Source organism: Colossoma macropomum, unplaced genomic scaffold, assembly GCF_904425465.1.
Source record: "Colossoma macropomum unplaced genomic scaffold, Colossoma_macropomum, whole genome shotgun sequence".
NCBI classification, from domain to species: Eukaryota; Metazoa; Chordata; class Actinopteri; order Characiformes; family Serrasalmidae; genus Colossoma; species Colossoma macropomum.
This window is the reverse complement of record NW_023494792.1, coordinates 17,666,928-17,681,675: the sequence shown is the minus strand read 5'-3', so window position 1 is coordinate 17,681,675 and position 14,748 is coordinate 17,666,928. Positions and strand designations below refer to the sequence as shown.

The following is a 14,748-nucleotide window of genomic DNA, read 5'->3' as shown; positions in this document are numbered from 1 at the left end:
ATTTTTCCACTGTGAGAAGAACAACTCAGCACTGTGAGTCTGAAAGGAGGTGTAGCTTTCAAGAAGCCATTACTGAGAAAAAAGCAATAATAAGAACATTAGCAAATCAAACAACGAAGCTGCTGTTCTTCTCAGAACAGTGGACTGACCACCCCAGACCTGAGTCCACACCTCAACATCATTGTGAGAAGCAGAAAATACAACCAACTTCTGTGACTGAACTTTGGAAGTGTGGAAAAATATCCCTGCAGATTTCTTTGAAAAGTTGAAAGCAAGCCTTCTGAAAAGAATCAAAGCTGTAATAATTCAAGGTGTGAACACTAAATACTGAAACTTTGCTATTATATTTAAATATTGAGGCTTCTGTATAATTTTTATGTTGAATGTGGTTTCTACTTTTTCATGATGCTGAAAAATGAATAACAAGCACTTAATGGTCGCTTTGACATAGATAAACACGTCAAGGCAGCTTTGTACAGTGCTGTATGTATTTACCTCTTTGTGGGGACCCACATTATGTCTCGAGCATGATTAAAAACATTACAGTATTGACATTGTGGTGAACTTTTAAAAATAAATAAATAAATAAACGGTTGATTGGTTGATTGATTGGTTGATTGATTGATTTTGATTGAAAAGTAAACGAACTAAAAGATTCCCTTTGGATTAGTGAGGGTTAGTGTTGTTGGAAAAACAGCATTTAGCTGCAGTAAGTCTCAGTCATTTAAATGCCCCACAAAGATAGAATAACGAACTTGTTTAGTGAACGTGTGTGTACGTGTGATTTCAGCGCACAAAATCAGTTTATTGTGTGTGAAGCTGACGGCATCACGGCTGAGTGCGGCGTGGGACGGTGACCTGTCCGGCTCTCTCTGGGGTCTGTCCGGCCAGTGCGGCCAGAGAAGCTGCAGCGCCGAAATGAAGTGCGCATGTGCGGAGGCGCTCTCAGAGAGAGTGAGAGGGAGAGGGAGAGAGAGAGAGAGAGAGAGAGTTGAGCGGGAGGCAGAGAGAAGCGCAGGAGCAGCTGAGAGGGCGCGCGGCTCGCTGTGTGCAGGTAAGTGTGCTGTGTTGTTTTATACTACAGGAGCAGAAGCGTGAATGAGTGTGGTGTGTGTCTGTGTGTGTGTGTGTGTGTGTGTGTAAGGAAACAGAAGGTGAAGCGGTGAGAAACACTAAACACGAGACTCGGTAGTCCGGCGGCGCGGGGGTCTCTCACAGGAGGTTTGTGTATTAGTGCTACTTTACTGCGTTCTGTCATTCGCTAGTGTATGTATGTATGTGTGTGTGTGTGTGTGTGTGTGTGTGTGTGTGTGTGAGTGAGTAAATGGCGGTCTCTGAGTCGCTGTCCTCTCGGGGGTCTCGTTGTTTACACCTGTAGTGCTGCTCGGTGTCAGTGAGTGAACAGAGGGGCTGTTCTCGTTCAGGTCGAGGACTCAACTTAGCTACTCATTGTGAACCGCACTGAGGTGGACGCTGATGTTTGACATGCGCGCACGTGATGGACGCAGGTGCGCACGGGCAGGTGCACGAGCCCAGCGTCCACCGCGCGCGATCTGCATCTACAGCGTTTATGAGCAAACCACAGCACCGATCATGAACTCCTCTGTCCGATCATCACTGACGCCCACTCCTGTACAAACTGGTTTTAGTCGATTTTTATTAGCCTGTTTTTAAACGTTATGTATTTTTTTATTTGTTTATTTATTTTTTTTATCTCGAAACTCACGCTGTGTGGGCTTGACACATGAAACACACTGGCACCTCGTAAATGAAAAATCTACTGCCTATTTAAATACCACGAGTTAAACGAAGTGCTACACTGAAAATAATAAGGTAACCAGCCATTTGACACAATGAGTTATACATAATTATGCTGTGATATGTTGAAAGCCTGTAAGTGTAGCAGAAGCATTCAAATACAGCATAAGCACATCTCACATTATTCAAATCATAAAACTGCAACACAGAGCAGCAAAAAAAAAGGATAAATTGGCTGATTGCAATCATACATCACTAACATCTAGTGCTGAATCAGCATCTCCAGTGTAGAATGAATATCTCTAACATCTACAGTGTAGACAGAATGTCTACAACGCTAAATGAACATCTACAGTACTGACTGAACATACGGGTGGATGATATGGCAAAAATATTATGTCACGATACTTCAAGACATTTTCACGATACACGATTTGCATTATGATATTTCATTTTTCTGAGATTTAATAAGTTGGAACAGACAAAATAGAGCATGTAGTGTAATAATAATAAAGAACATATGACTACAGTGTTTTTTTATTCAGTACAAACTGCTTAGAAAAGTGTATTGTGACATAACTTATCATAGAATGACAGTCTACATTGTTGGCTGGCCAGTATGACTATACTTAAATAATATTATATTAAAGAGATAATCGTCTCACAGACAACACAGGTTCTATAAATTCTGTAGGTATCATCAGTACTTAAAGAACATGGACCACCCACACATTTAATTAAAAAGAGAGCATGATCAAATATCATCATAGTTTTTCATAGCCTTTTTGAATGTGGCACCACTGGTCCAACTCATTGATCCTCAGAAAAGCTAAATAACACAATACAGTTGTGAAATATCTTCAACTAAGTCTTAAGTATACGTGAATTACCCACAGTAGAACACTGAGTGAGTTCATTCAGCGCTGTGTGTTTTGCTGTGTCCTATTACTCTTCACAATAGTGTGCCATCCCAGATGGTAGTGGGTGATTTCACATACCTTTCCATACCATGCCATACGATTAACTGCAACCCATTAGGCAGGAATGAGCTGGATTTAATGCATGTCATTGTCAGTGTAATTATACCACATTTCAGGCTGCGTATCATTTTCCATCACAATATCGTTTCTCTCATGATAATGAAAATGTCAGCAGTGACTGTATGGCTGCTGCACTGTTTCTTAATGTCTTCTTACTGACACTTTCTAGCAGCATGCCTAAATTCCAGATAATGGCACACTGTTCCAGATAATGGCACCCTGGACAATAGCGAATTAGTGCTCCCACCAGTTTACCTATGTTTTTTGTATATAAGTAACACTAAGATATGCGCCAGATATATATTTAAAGAACGAGTAAGTTAAAATAAGAGGAAATTTCTTTTGACGAAATGAACAATCTTTGCAATTTTGTTTTAACACATAGAATTAGACCCCCTTAAATATCAGTTCTGAAATAAAATTCGCTGAATTCACATGTGTATAATGCAAAAAAGTGATATGAACATATTATGTTAATTGTATTTTATATTAATTCAATATACTATTAAATAATTAAACACTAAACACTAAAATGGAACTATCCGTGTCATAAATATCTTGTGCTTTGTTGGTCCCTCCACTGTTTACGATAAATGGTTCACGTCAAAGTCTTGGTATTTTTCTTCAGACATTAATTCTTCAGCCAAACAATCGCTGCTCTGCATAAAACATTCCCACCCTCCCCCTATCTGTCTTCTTGAGTCAGTGCTTCATTCACAGAGTGACCCTCCCACACACACACTGCACACCCAAACACACGCCACACACTCACCCCGCTGCATTCCATTACTGGGTCAAATCACCCAATTAATACAATGCAAATGACAAGCGCCATGCTATTGTCTGTTCGCTCTTAGTGAAGAGCCTGTGTTTTTTTTTCAACAGTTGCTTTTTAAGCACTTGAGACAATAGTGGCTCCCATTAACAGCAACTGCCAAAAAGACAAGAGAGGATGTGTGTCTGTCAGCTGTTCTCAGCTGTCGAGTTGTAAAATGTGGAATTCTACAACATTTTGAACTTGAAACATTGGCACTGTTAGTAATTTATAGTGTAGAATTTGGTTGGAGTTTGGAAGTATTTGCTGGATGGTTGTTCCTGACCTTAAAGACCCTGTCTAGCCAGTGTTGTAAACCACCAGCCTGGCAGATGGGCTGAATAAGCAAAGGGATTGAGATGCTCTTAAAAGACACTGACCTACATGTTTGTTGGACAGTTTGTATGTGTGTGTGTGTGCCCCTGTAAAAGACAGGCTAGTCACGCGTACTTCATGATTCAGAGATGCTCATGATACAGGCGTCACTGTGGTCAAAGGCTGAGAGATCACACTTGCAGATCTAGCCTGAGAATGGCTCAGAGCCCATGGGAAAGAACCATGCTGTAGGAGGAAGACCCACTGTGGTAGCTGGATATGAATGCCACTTATTCCACAATGTGGGTCGGGAAGGCACGCCGGCTATTCTGCTGCCAAGCAAAGCCAATCATCAGAGCCTTGTGTCGTCTGACCGTCACTGACCCTAGAATGTCTCTTCTTGGACAATGCAGCTTATACAGCCACTCTGCAACTGTTGGTTTGAGTGATATCATTATGAAAGAACTCTGAGGAACAAATTGCATCACTTTTATGTTAAGCAGCCTTTTCTGTGTGTCACAATGGCTAGATGGGTCTTTGAGGCCAAGATGAAAGAAGTGGTGGAAATGCACCAGAGAGTTCTCCTCCTGGCTGCTCTAGTTTTGTCACAAAATTTGCTTTATAATCTCTCCTGAAAATTGCTGAGTATGATTGGCTGGATGTGTTTTGAGGATATGAAAGAAGGTAGACTTAGTATTAGACCATCTGTAACACCTTGGTAACAGAGAGAATAGATTTCTCCAAAACACAGTTTTTAAAAATGATCGCAATTTCTCACTGGATAGCATGATATGGCATAATATGGTTTCCAATCCTAATGTAGAACTTTCCATACCTTGGTCAACTACCTATGTCCATTTCCCTTTCCCATTGTGTAGTGATACCAGTAAAAGTCCTGAGGAGTCCTGGTGATTCTGTGACAACTGGTTTTGACCAATGATCTCAGAATTTTTAGCTCTAGTTGCATCTTCGTGTTCTGTATGTTTGATACTCTGTCAAAAAGCGTAACCAAATTCAGTAGACATGCACTAAAATTTCCTCCAGCAGAGATTTTTGGTCGTTGACGTTTTGGTGCATGTCTATTGAATTTGGTCACCCTTCCTGCAAGGCCAAAAATGCTGAATACAGTTTTTTCCTTTGCTGATTAATGTGTAGAACATAGTAAAACAACAGAAGCAGGAAGCAAAGTCCCTGCTAAGACACCAGTGCCATCTGTACCTTCAGTTTTTGAAAAGACAAAAAACATTTTTTTTTTTGGTCAGTTTTCTAGTTTTTTGTTTCGAAGTGTGTCCTAAATTTTGTTTTCAGTTTCAGCAAACACTTTTTTATTGCATTGCCATCAATTAGCCTGGGTATGGAAATGGAAATGATGTCAAAATGTGTGTTGATGGATTTGTAACCATGTTTTGCCTTATCCTGGGGTGGAAAAGTGTCTGTACACTGTATACAATTTTTTGCGTCAAATGAAATTAAATTAATATAGTTAAGAGAACATTAAATTTTAAGTATAGTGTAATCAGGTTTATAAAGTTTGGTATACATAAAATATTTAAGTTTTGTTCACTTCAAAGAATAGAGTTTGTCCACTCAAATATTTTGAGGTAATCAGTTTCCTCAAAAAATTTGAGTTTATTGAACTTATTCGGGTTTACAGTGTAGGCATATGCCTGTGGCTCCCAATCCTAGTCCTGGACTACCACTGCCTTCAACATTGTAGAGTTTTTCCTGCTCAAACACACCCGCTTCAACTCAAAAGGGCTTGCTAATTAGCTGATTAGTGGATCAGGTGTATTACAGCAGGGAAAAACACCACAATATGGTTGGGACCTGGGCTGAGAACCACAAGCATATGTGATGGTTGTAGTTCAAAGATGAGAGTGAAAGCCCTCGTGTCAGAATAATGGCAATATGTCTGCACTTATTGTTCCTAGCATACACACTTATCCATGTTTTAGACTCACACACACTTGACCTCTCACGTACAGATGTCCAGTTTTCTCCATACTGTACACTCATCCACACACACGATGGACTGGCACATCTGTGGGATGAGCATGAGTGGTGTCAGGCAGGTTGGCTTAATTAGGCTTTCACACTTGGTTAGATATGACGTGTAATGGGGATCGACCCAACATCTGCCTCTGCTGCTGTTTACATCCTACTGCTGTAATAAATTAACAAGGATGGATGAAGACTGATGGATTAGAAAAACACCAACCAAAGGAGGAGATCAGCTGACAGTTGTTCCAGCTGACAATTCAAAAGACCTTGAACCTGATCTTGGTGCGAACATGAAGTTACCTAGCATTTAGATGATGTTGCTTCATATTTTAGTAATCTTTGCTTTTATATGTACACTACTTTCATTTAGTTATGCTATTAAGATGTACTAACGAGAGTATACATTATTTAATTATATAGTGAATTACACAATGACCTACATTCACATTTGATTCACATTCTCTATCAAGCTTCAAGTCTAAACATCTGCTTTTTTCCATTTGTGTCAACAAATGACTAGAGGTGGTAAAAACATAAAGGATGTTTATTCTTTCCAAGACTGTACAATAATTTTTCATCAAATTCTAGTCATAATAAAATATCTGTATGAAAGTTTAGAATCTACACTTTTGACAGAATGCCTACCTTTAATAAGCTGTGTGAAAGACATAACTGTGACAACTAAGGGTTTTTATCTGATATTATGCATCATAGACTGATCATAAATCTGTTGGCTTACCGTGTTAGCAGGCCTTTTCATTTTTATCTCAAATTACTGAACAGCTTTCTTTCCTATGTCATGTTATGAAGTCCTTATGTCAGCTCATTAACGCTTTATGTTAGACAAGTTCATTTCTGTATAACAAACAGAGAGTTGCTCTGTTCTTCTGTTAGGCCGGCCCTGGAGAGAACACTCTTCTCTTGAAGTGATGTGTGATGCTAATTGTACAAGACACTCTGAGCGCTCACTCTTCCCCCCATGTTGCTTTGAAAGGTTAACTCTCTCTGATGTTGGGGGCTTGTAGCAGACCAAAGCACCCACCCAAACATATTTAAACTCCACATCTCATTTCATAGAATGAGCCCTGAGGGGATGCATCTTTCAAAAGCTCCTGCATTTTAGGCCATCATTCCAGAAGATACTTTGCCCCACTGTTAAAAGTCTGGGCTGAAGGTCTGTGGCCAGAGATGGTGTGCTTTTTACTGCAACCCATGGACAGAAATAGCAGAGTGGTTCAAGTGGAGATATGAGTGTATGTTGGTAGGTGAAGGTGGTAGAGTTTTCAGTTCTCAGTTTAAGTTAAGGAGACATATGAGTGTATGTCGGTAGGTGAAGGTAGCAGAGGTTTCAGTTCTTATTCAAGTTATTCAAGTTAAGTGTGTCTGTCAGGTGAAAGGTTGCATAGTTGATTGTTCTCGAAACAGAATGGAGGTTTTGGGGCAGTGGGTTGGTGAGTGGGTGAGTGGGTGAGTGGTTAAGGATGAGATGGGATGAACTTTCCCCATACTGAAAATGTTTAACAAGCACGCTGAAATGATTACATTGATAGATTTTTTACTGAACACCACCATTTTAACACCAAAAATCAACTACAGTTTGAGTAAACATGAAATGATCACCGCACTACTGCTGTTTAATAGGGATGCACAATTATATTAGAATCGTATCGGACCAACGTTTAGATTGGACTGATATTTCAAATTGATATTTGTTGACACATTGTTTTGCAGAAGAGCAGAATCTCCTCTCCTACGCTAAAATGTCTGCATTTTATTCATTTTACTGTACTTGTTTTGTGCTCCCCCTACAAAGTAATATTACATTTCTCTGTAATGCTAATCCAAGTGATTTAGGTCCCAGTACATTTTATTATGTATGGGTATCAGCATCCATAGATATATAAGTGGAAAACAATGGATGTTGCCATCAGCCAAGAATTCCCATATTAACGCATCCTGACTGTTTACATTATAGTGCTTTTAAAAGGCCCATATATAATTTTTAATGTCAATTTTTCAACCTCTCTTTATCCCTTAGAATTAAATGATTTTTTTTACTGTGCCTTTAAGACTGATGAGTGTTAAGTGTGTATTTTGTTTTTAAAAAGTGAAGGAAATTAAATTCTTCATGATTTGGGCCCTTCAAAAATAAAAGTTTTTAAATTCTTATTGGCTTGAATTTACAGTTTCAGGAAAAAAATGGTATTGGTAAGAAAGCTTCACATTATGTGGAGATTCTATTAACTTTAAAAAGGTTCTTCATGCTTGTATATCCTATTAACAAAAGTGATTATTTAGGAGTCATCCATTGAAAGTTCAGGAAACCAAAAGTGAAGAACTATGGAATCACTTCAAAGAACTCTTTTTGTTGTCGTGGTGCAGGTTTTACAGATAGACTAATTATGTCTTCTTTTTATATTGTATTCTATAATTCTTTTTCTATTGTACACAGTTATCAGAATTATTGAACTTTGAAAGGGTGTGATTGTTATTGGGCTTTTGTACAGCTGCATACCATTAAAACCAGTAAAAGCCCTAGTGGTAGTGGTGGTTCTTAGCCTGTAGGTGGGGGGGTGTCAGGGGGCAGTAGTGGGGAAAAGCACAGGGATCATGTACCTCACTGGGACGTTGGAAAGGGTAAAGGGGGGCCGAGGACAAAGCAGTTCTGTTTTCTCTCGCTCTTCTGGTGGGGCCGTTGTTCTCACTTCTCTTTTTGTGAAGAGGGGGGTATTAAGGGAGGGGGCAGAAGGGACTCAGACGCATCACAAAAGGAGCTGTGGTAGTTTCTTTCTCCGGGTCTTCCCAGGCTGCCCAACTGCACTCTAGACAACCTCTGGGTGACAGATGTTCCAGAAAGGATGACCAGTGGCAGAGGTCATAGAGGCGAAAGTGTTTTTTACTGCCTTTACAACGGAGAAAGGAGGGAAAGAAAAACTGAGTAATGATGGAGGAACTAAGAGGAAAAAGGGAGCTGGAAAGAGTCTGAGGCAAAGAAGAAAGCATGTTGAGAAGAGATAAGAAGAAAAATGTTTGTTCTTCTTGAACAAATGTGGGTGTTATGATGTGTTCTTGAACAAACTGTGGGTGTTATGATGTGCACAGCATGTCATCTTACAATTTCAAACACTCGAGAGACAGACAGAGAGAAACAGAGAGAGAGAGAGAGAGAGACCAATCCTCATATTTGCACCTCCTCACATTTGCATAAGCTTAAGTAAACCCCCTTTCTCTTTGCACACACACACACACACACACACACACACACACACACACACACACACACTTGTTTTTATATCTTGTCAGGACATGTCATACATTTGTCCCTATATTGTCCAAAATGTATATGAAACTGTAATATACGTAAGTATCTGTATGTAATACCAGTTGTTTGGTAGTGCTTTACTGAAGAGCAGTGTTCGTAAGGCTACACAACACCTTCATAAACCTTCATAACAACTGACATAAGCTTAAATAAACTTTTATAAAGGCTTATTTACAGAAATATCAGATGTCATAAAGGCTGCTCTTGTCCATTTTAATGTTGTTTCACTTTAGCAATTGTTATGATGTTGTCATGACTGATGTTTATTGGAATAACCTTTTTAAAAAACCTTATGTAAGTTTATTTCAGTTGTCATGTAGTCTTATGAACGCTGCCCTTCAGTAAAGTATTATCAAATTTTCTGAGCCTAATCATAAACTTAACTCTAACTTCTAGAGCAATTCCACAGATTTTTAAACAAAGTCATTCAGAGTGTTTTGATGTGAAATGGTGCATTGTAGAGATTTCAGATTTCTTTACAGTGGTGGTGATTGGAGGCGGGCGTGTTGATGTCTACAGTGCAAATGTAGCCTTTTTATGTACCATCCAGAACCACCAGTGAACCTGCACTGGTGTTCTGATTTTGTATACGTTATGCGTCTTTCTGGTTTGAAAAAATGAAACACGTAGCTTTTACAAAGAAGCTTTACAAAGTCAGGACCAATTTTTCTTGCACCTAACATTGTAGGTCCCTCCTGTTTTGCCCTGATTTTCCTACAAGTTCAGGACATTTTTGTCCTGAAAATGTACAAAAACAAACATACACACACATTCCTCTGCTCCCATAGAGACTCGGCCTACTCATGTTATCTAATTGCTCAGCAAATACAGCAGCACGTCCTATCCCACTTTTCAAGCAGGAGATTTAAATGGTAGCTCTGCCAAGAAAGAACAAATTGAACCCAAAGCTTGCAATTCTCAATGTTTCAAGACTACAGCAGTACCTGCAGAGCTGCTCCTCCACACAGTAGCATTATAACACAATTCAGCCCTGTTGCACACTGCATAGAGTACTTACCAGGCTACTATATACATCTAGGCTATGTTCACAAAGCAGCTTTGAGAGAGTAGGAGAACTTGCTGTTTCTGGGTCAGTTTGGGTTTAAGGACATGGGTACAAAGTCCAGAGTGGTCAGGGCAGAGCATGATTTAGGACTAGCACTTGTACTGCTCAGGGCCTTCAAAGCCAGTTCATGAGTCTTATAGTGTACAGGAGAGCATAGATGTGAATAAGTGTTGATGCAGGGTGTTGGTTGTTTGTGCTAAAGATGGGCAATATGGAAAGAAATAATATGTAATGTGAAGATATTACGTTTAGATCATATTTTTACGTTTATTTTGGCTTAGATTATTAATTTTTTGCGATGTTTGAGAAGTTTAAACAGACAAAATTACTACTGTACACTTGATGTCATGTAGTTGAGCTAAATCTTTAAGTCCTTTTTAGGATACAGTTGTTCAGGCAACAGCAGTGATATACTCAAAAAAAGGAAAAAAAAATCATGATACCGGTGTGATATGGCAAAAACATCACACACATCAACACTTCCAGACTTTTTCACAATAAACAAGATGTATATTTAGTTTTTATAAGGTTTGATAAGTTGGAACAGACGAAACATAACCAGTAGCGCTACGTTTAAAAGGTACTATCAGGAACTAAGAATTCAGTGATTTTTATTCAGTGTTTTACATGCTGCACCGCAATGAAACAGACTTAATTATGCTCTCTTTGTAATGGAACATGCAGTCGGTCAGTGCTTTTTAAGTACTGATGATAACCACAGTATGCTCAGAAAAGTATATTGTGATGTAATTTATCACAATAATGATAAACTGTGATACTGCCCACCACTAATACTAGTAACATTGTCCTGTTGCCCTTTCGTAGTTCGCACTGTATTGTGAAGTCTGTTTGTGTCACTAATGGCCAGATTTGTCCATTAGGCTGATATAGTTTGAACCGGCATGCAATTAAATGAAAGTAATAACTTGGATTTGGTGTACTCAGGCAGGTTTGGCCAGTGGACAGATTGAAGCAACAGGGAGCATCACAGATTACAGATGGTATGAGATGGCATGGGGTGATGCAGGGAATCTTGTGGAGTGATATGCATCTTCTTGTGCAGGGAAGTGTGTGTATATCATAGCTGTACAAGAAAACCTTCGAATTTTTTTAGGTCATTTGAAAACTTCTGCTTTAAATGGGCCAGTAGAAACAGTCCAAAATTACTTGGAATAAACTCTTGTAAATTCATTGGCCATGTGAAGTTAAGAATGTTTTTTCCTTCTCCTATAAAATTACTGTTTGGAAGATGTGAGGCTTTCCTACGACAGCAGTGACACGTCGTATATTCGCCCTATGTGAACATGAGTATGAATCTGGGGGCAGGTTTGTGACAGCGAGGGGTTTTTAATCCTGTGTGAATGACAGTTTGAATCTCCATACCTTTCACTGTGTCACCGCAATCAATCAGCTTTTCTCCTTTTCTGCGCTAACACACTCCAGACTGTGCCAATAACGTCATGGGGATATTATACTGGATCAAATATGTATTGAAACTAATAACCGAGGGTAAGATAGGGACAGACTGCATGAGACAGATTTACACATAGCTCAGAAAAGGCAAGTTAATTAATGTGTCTTTAAAAAAAAATGAAAGAAGTGAAAGAAAAAATAGTGTTTGTTAGTGTGCTGGTCTTGGGTCACGTTGCTCACATGCTTTTTTTGTTTTGACCATACTGTGGAGTGCTGTTGAGAGAAATTAAAGAAAGAAAGAAAGCGCTCTACAGTTTCAACATGTTACAGAAATATGTCTTTTAGCTGGTGATGGAAAACAAAACTACTTCTCGTGTTTTTATCCTGCTGATCCTACACAGCTGCGTGTTGTTTAAAAGCATAATCTATACCCCCATAATCTTTCTCTCTGCTTGGAAATGATTAGAGAAGATTGAGGTCAAAAACCCATTAGAATCATAACATTAACACCGCAGAAAAAAAGAGAGGAATAAAACCCTGCTTCCCTCTCTGTCAGCGGCCAATCAGAGGAGAGGGAGGAGGCCACAGGGAAGGAGACATTCAAACAGTCCAATCAGGGTATGTTTCTGGACAATAAAGCTTAGGGATGCAAGCTGGGAGCCTAATTCAGTCTGTCAGCTATGACAAATTCAGCTTTTTTGGCACCATGTGCTCAGACCCATGTTTACGCTCTCAGCAGAAGCTGCCATTTTCACTGATACAAGATCAGCTTCACCTGCCCAGATACAAACCTTAGCTGTAGTAACTAGAGCAGGGACATATGTCTCATATTTGTTAGTGTAAATGACACACACACACATATAAAAGCAATATTCTGTGGGAAATTGTTTCTGTGTTGCTGCAGCAGTAGGTAACAGAACCTCTCTTATTATTGTCCTATTATTTTCCAATTTGTGGTTTAAAACAGACCAGAAGATAGAAAGAGAATAGAAGACAAAACAGAACAACATAAAATGCAATTTGCTCACTGACCCAAAAACAAAACAAACACAAAACATAAACAAACAGAAAGCAAAAAAACCACTACCCACCATGTTTTCATCTGCTGCTAATGGAATACATGGAAATAAAGCTTTTAATCAAACGAAGAACAAAAGAGCTATTTGAAACTGGCTTCCTTCCCTCATTCACAGCCATTTGGCAGCCTTAGGCTCTTCTGCTACTGAATTCACTATAATCTCTTCAAGTGCTAACCTCATTGTGGTGGCCTCCACTTCTGTCTTTCTCTCTCACCCTCTTGCTCTCCATCTCTTCGTTAACATCTACATCTGTCTTGCTGTTGTGCAGGGAATTTGTAAAAAGGTATTATGAGTAAAGTGCAGGTCTTGGGTCAGTTTGCTCACATGCTCTTTAGTACAGAGCATCTTGTATAATATAATAATAATCTGTAATAAACTATTACTAGAAGAATAGAAGAACAATTAGAAGAACACTTTCGGTTCCCTAAAGAACCTTTAAAAAGTAACATTTCTAGTTAAATAAAGAAACATTTTTTGTAACTACATATTGTAAAATATGATTGTTTTCTTACTGGGTGAGGGCATGGGGTTAGAGTGACTTTCTGGTGGGCAAAATAAAATTTCCTCACATATCAACTTGGGCTTGCAGGCCCCACTTTGGCCAGTCCTGTCCCATACTACTTAAATCAGGGGTGTCCAATGTAATCCACAAAAGGCCGGTATGGCTGCAGGTTTTCAATCCAACAAAGCAGGAGATCACATGATCAAATGCTTGACGCCTGAGATGAACTGATTAAACTAGTGGAATAAGGTGTGCTTCAGCTCGTTTTGAGTGAAAACCTGCAGGCACACCGGCTCTTTGCAGATAAAATTGGACACCCCTGACTTAAATGATCTCTAGTACTGTATGTCCAAGACCCATTTAGGTACTATTCCTAGTACTGAGTGTCGAGTATTATGAGTAGAACCTGAATCTGTAGTATTATCAGCAGGAGAAGTACTAATAGAAGTTGAATCTGTAGTATTACCAGCAGGAGAAGTAGCAGGAGAAGCTGAATCTGTAGTATTATCAGCAGGAGAAGTACTAAGAGAAGCTGAATCTGTAGTATTATCAGCAGGAGAAGTACTAATAGAAGCTGAATCTGTAGTATTATCAGCAGGAGAAGTACTAATAGAAGCTGAATCTGTAGTATTATCAGCAGGAGAAGTACTAATAGAAGCTGAATCTGAGGTATTATTAGCAGAAGAAGTACTAGAAGAAGTAGTTTTCACCTAAATGTCCTCTGGCTGCTCAGAATTCTTTTGAGAATTCAAAACAACAGTCTGTACTCCTGAGGTGTACAAATACACAAAGACCATATTTAGTTTCTTTTTGTCTGCACTGTGTTTTTGACATAGTCTCTGGAACTGTCAACTCAGACAAATGGACGTTTCAGAAAAAGGTATTGTTGCTTTAGAAGAGGGCATGGAGTGTCATCATGTCCTTTAGATCAAATTACATAAACCTCTGATCACTTGATGAGAAAATAGACACATGATTGCTTGATTATATGTGTCAGACAATATCTATCGCTTGTGTTGGTGTCACTCGGTCTGTGCGTCTGTGTATGTGTGTGCATCCATACCAATATGTGTCACTGTTTGACTGTCCATATTTCATTCCTCAACTCTTACCACTGAAATGCTTTTCTTACCTTCTGTTCTATTAATACAGTGACAGTGAGCTGAATTATTAAATATTTTCTGAGAAATGACACGTATCGTTAGAGAGGTTGGAATGCCTCAGGCTTACAGTCAGATTTCTCCCTCGTAATTGTTGGTTAATGTTTGTCAAGCATAAATAGACTCATCAACCCCACTGTAATTTGTTGTCAACGAGGGAGGCAGGTTAGGAAACGCTGGAAGGTCCAAAACAGAGAAGCAAGAAATTGATGCAGCCGCAAGTAAAGGATTACTTTAATATCAGAAGTCAACATGTGCAATTATGGCATAGAGAGCTA

The 14,748-nt window shown here is 39.2% G+C and overlaps 1 protein-coding gene across 7 annotated transcripts in view; it reads left to right on the top strand.

Moving 5' to 3' along the window:
• The first annotated feature begins 960 nt into the window (after positions 1 to 960).
• The window catches only part of LOC118811813 (neuronal cell adhesion molecule-like), a 109,671-nt gene continuing 95,883 nt past the window's right edge, over positions 961 to 14,748 (top strand). For all 7 annotated transcript variants that reach the window (XM_036576319.1, XM_036576325.1, XM_036576321.1 and 4 more), the window contains exon 1: positions 961 to 1,054. The gene's annotated coding sequence lies outside the window, so the exon portion shown is untranslated. The remainder of the gene's footprint in view (positions 1,055 to 14,748) is intronic.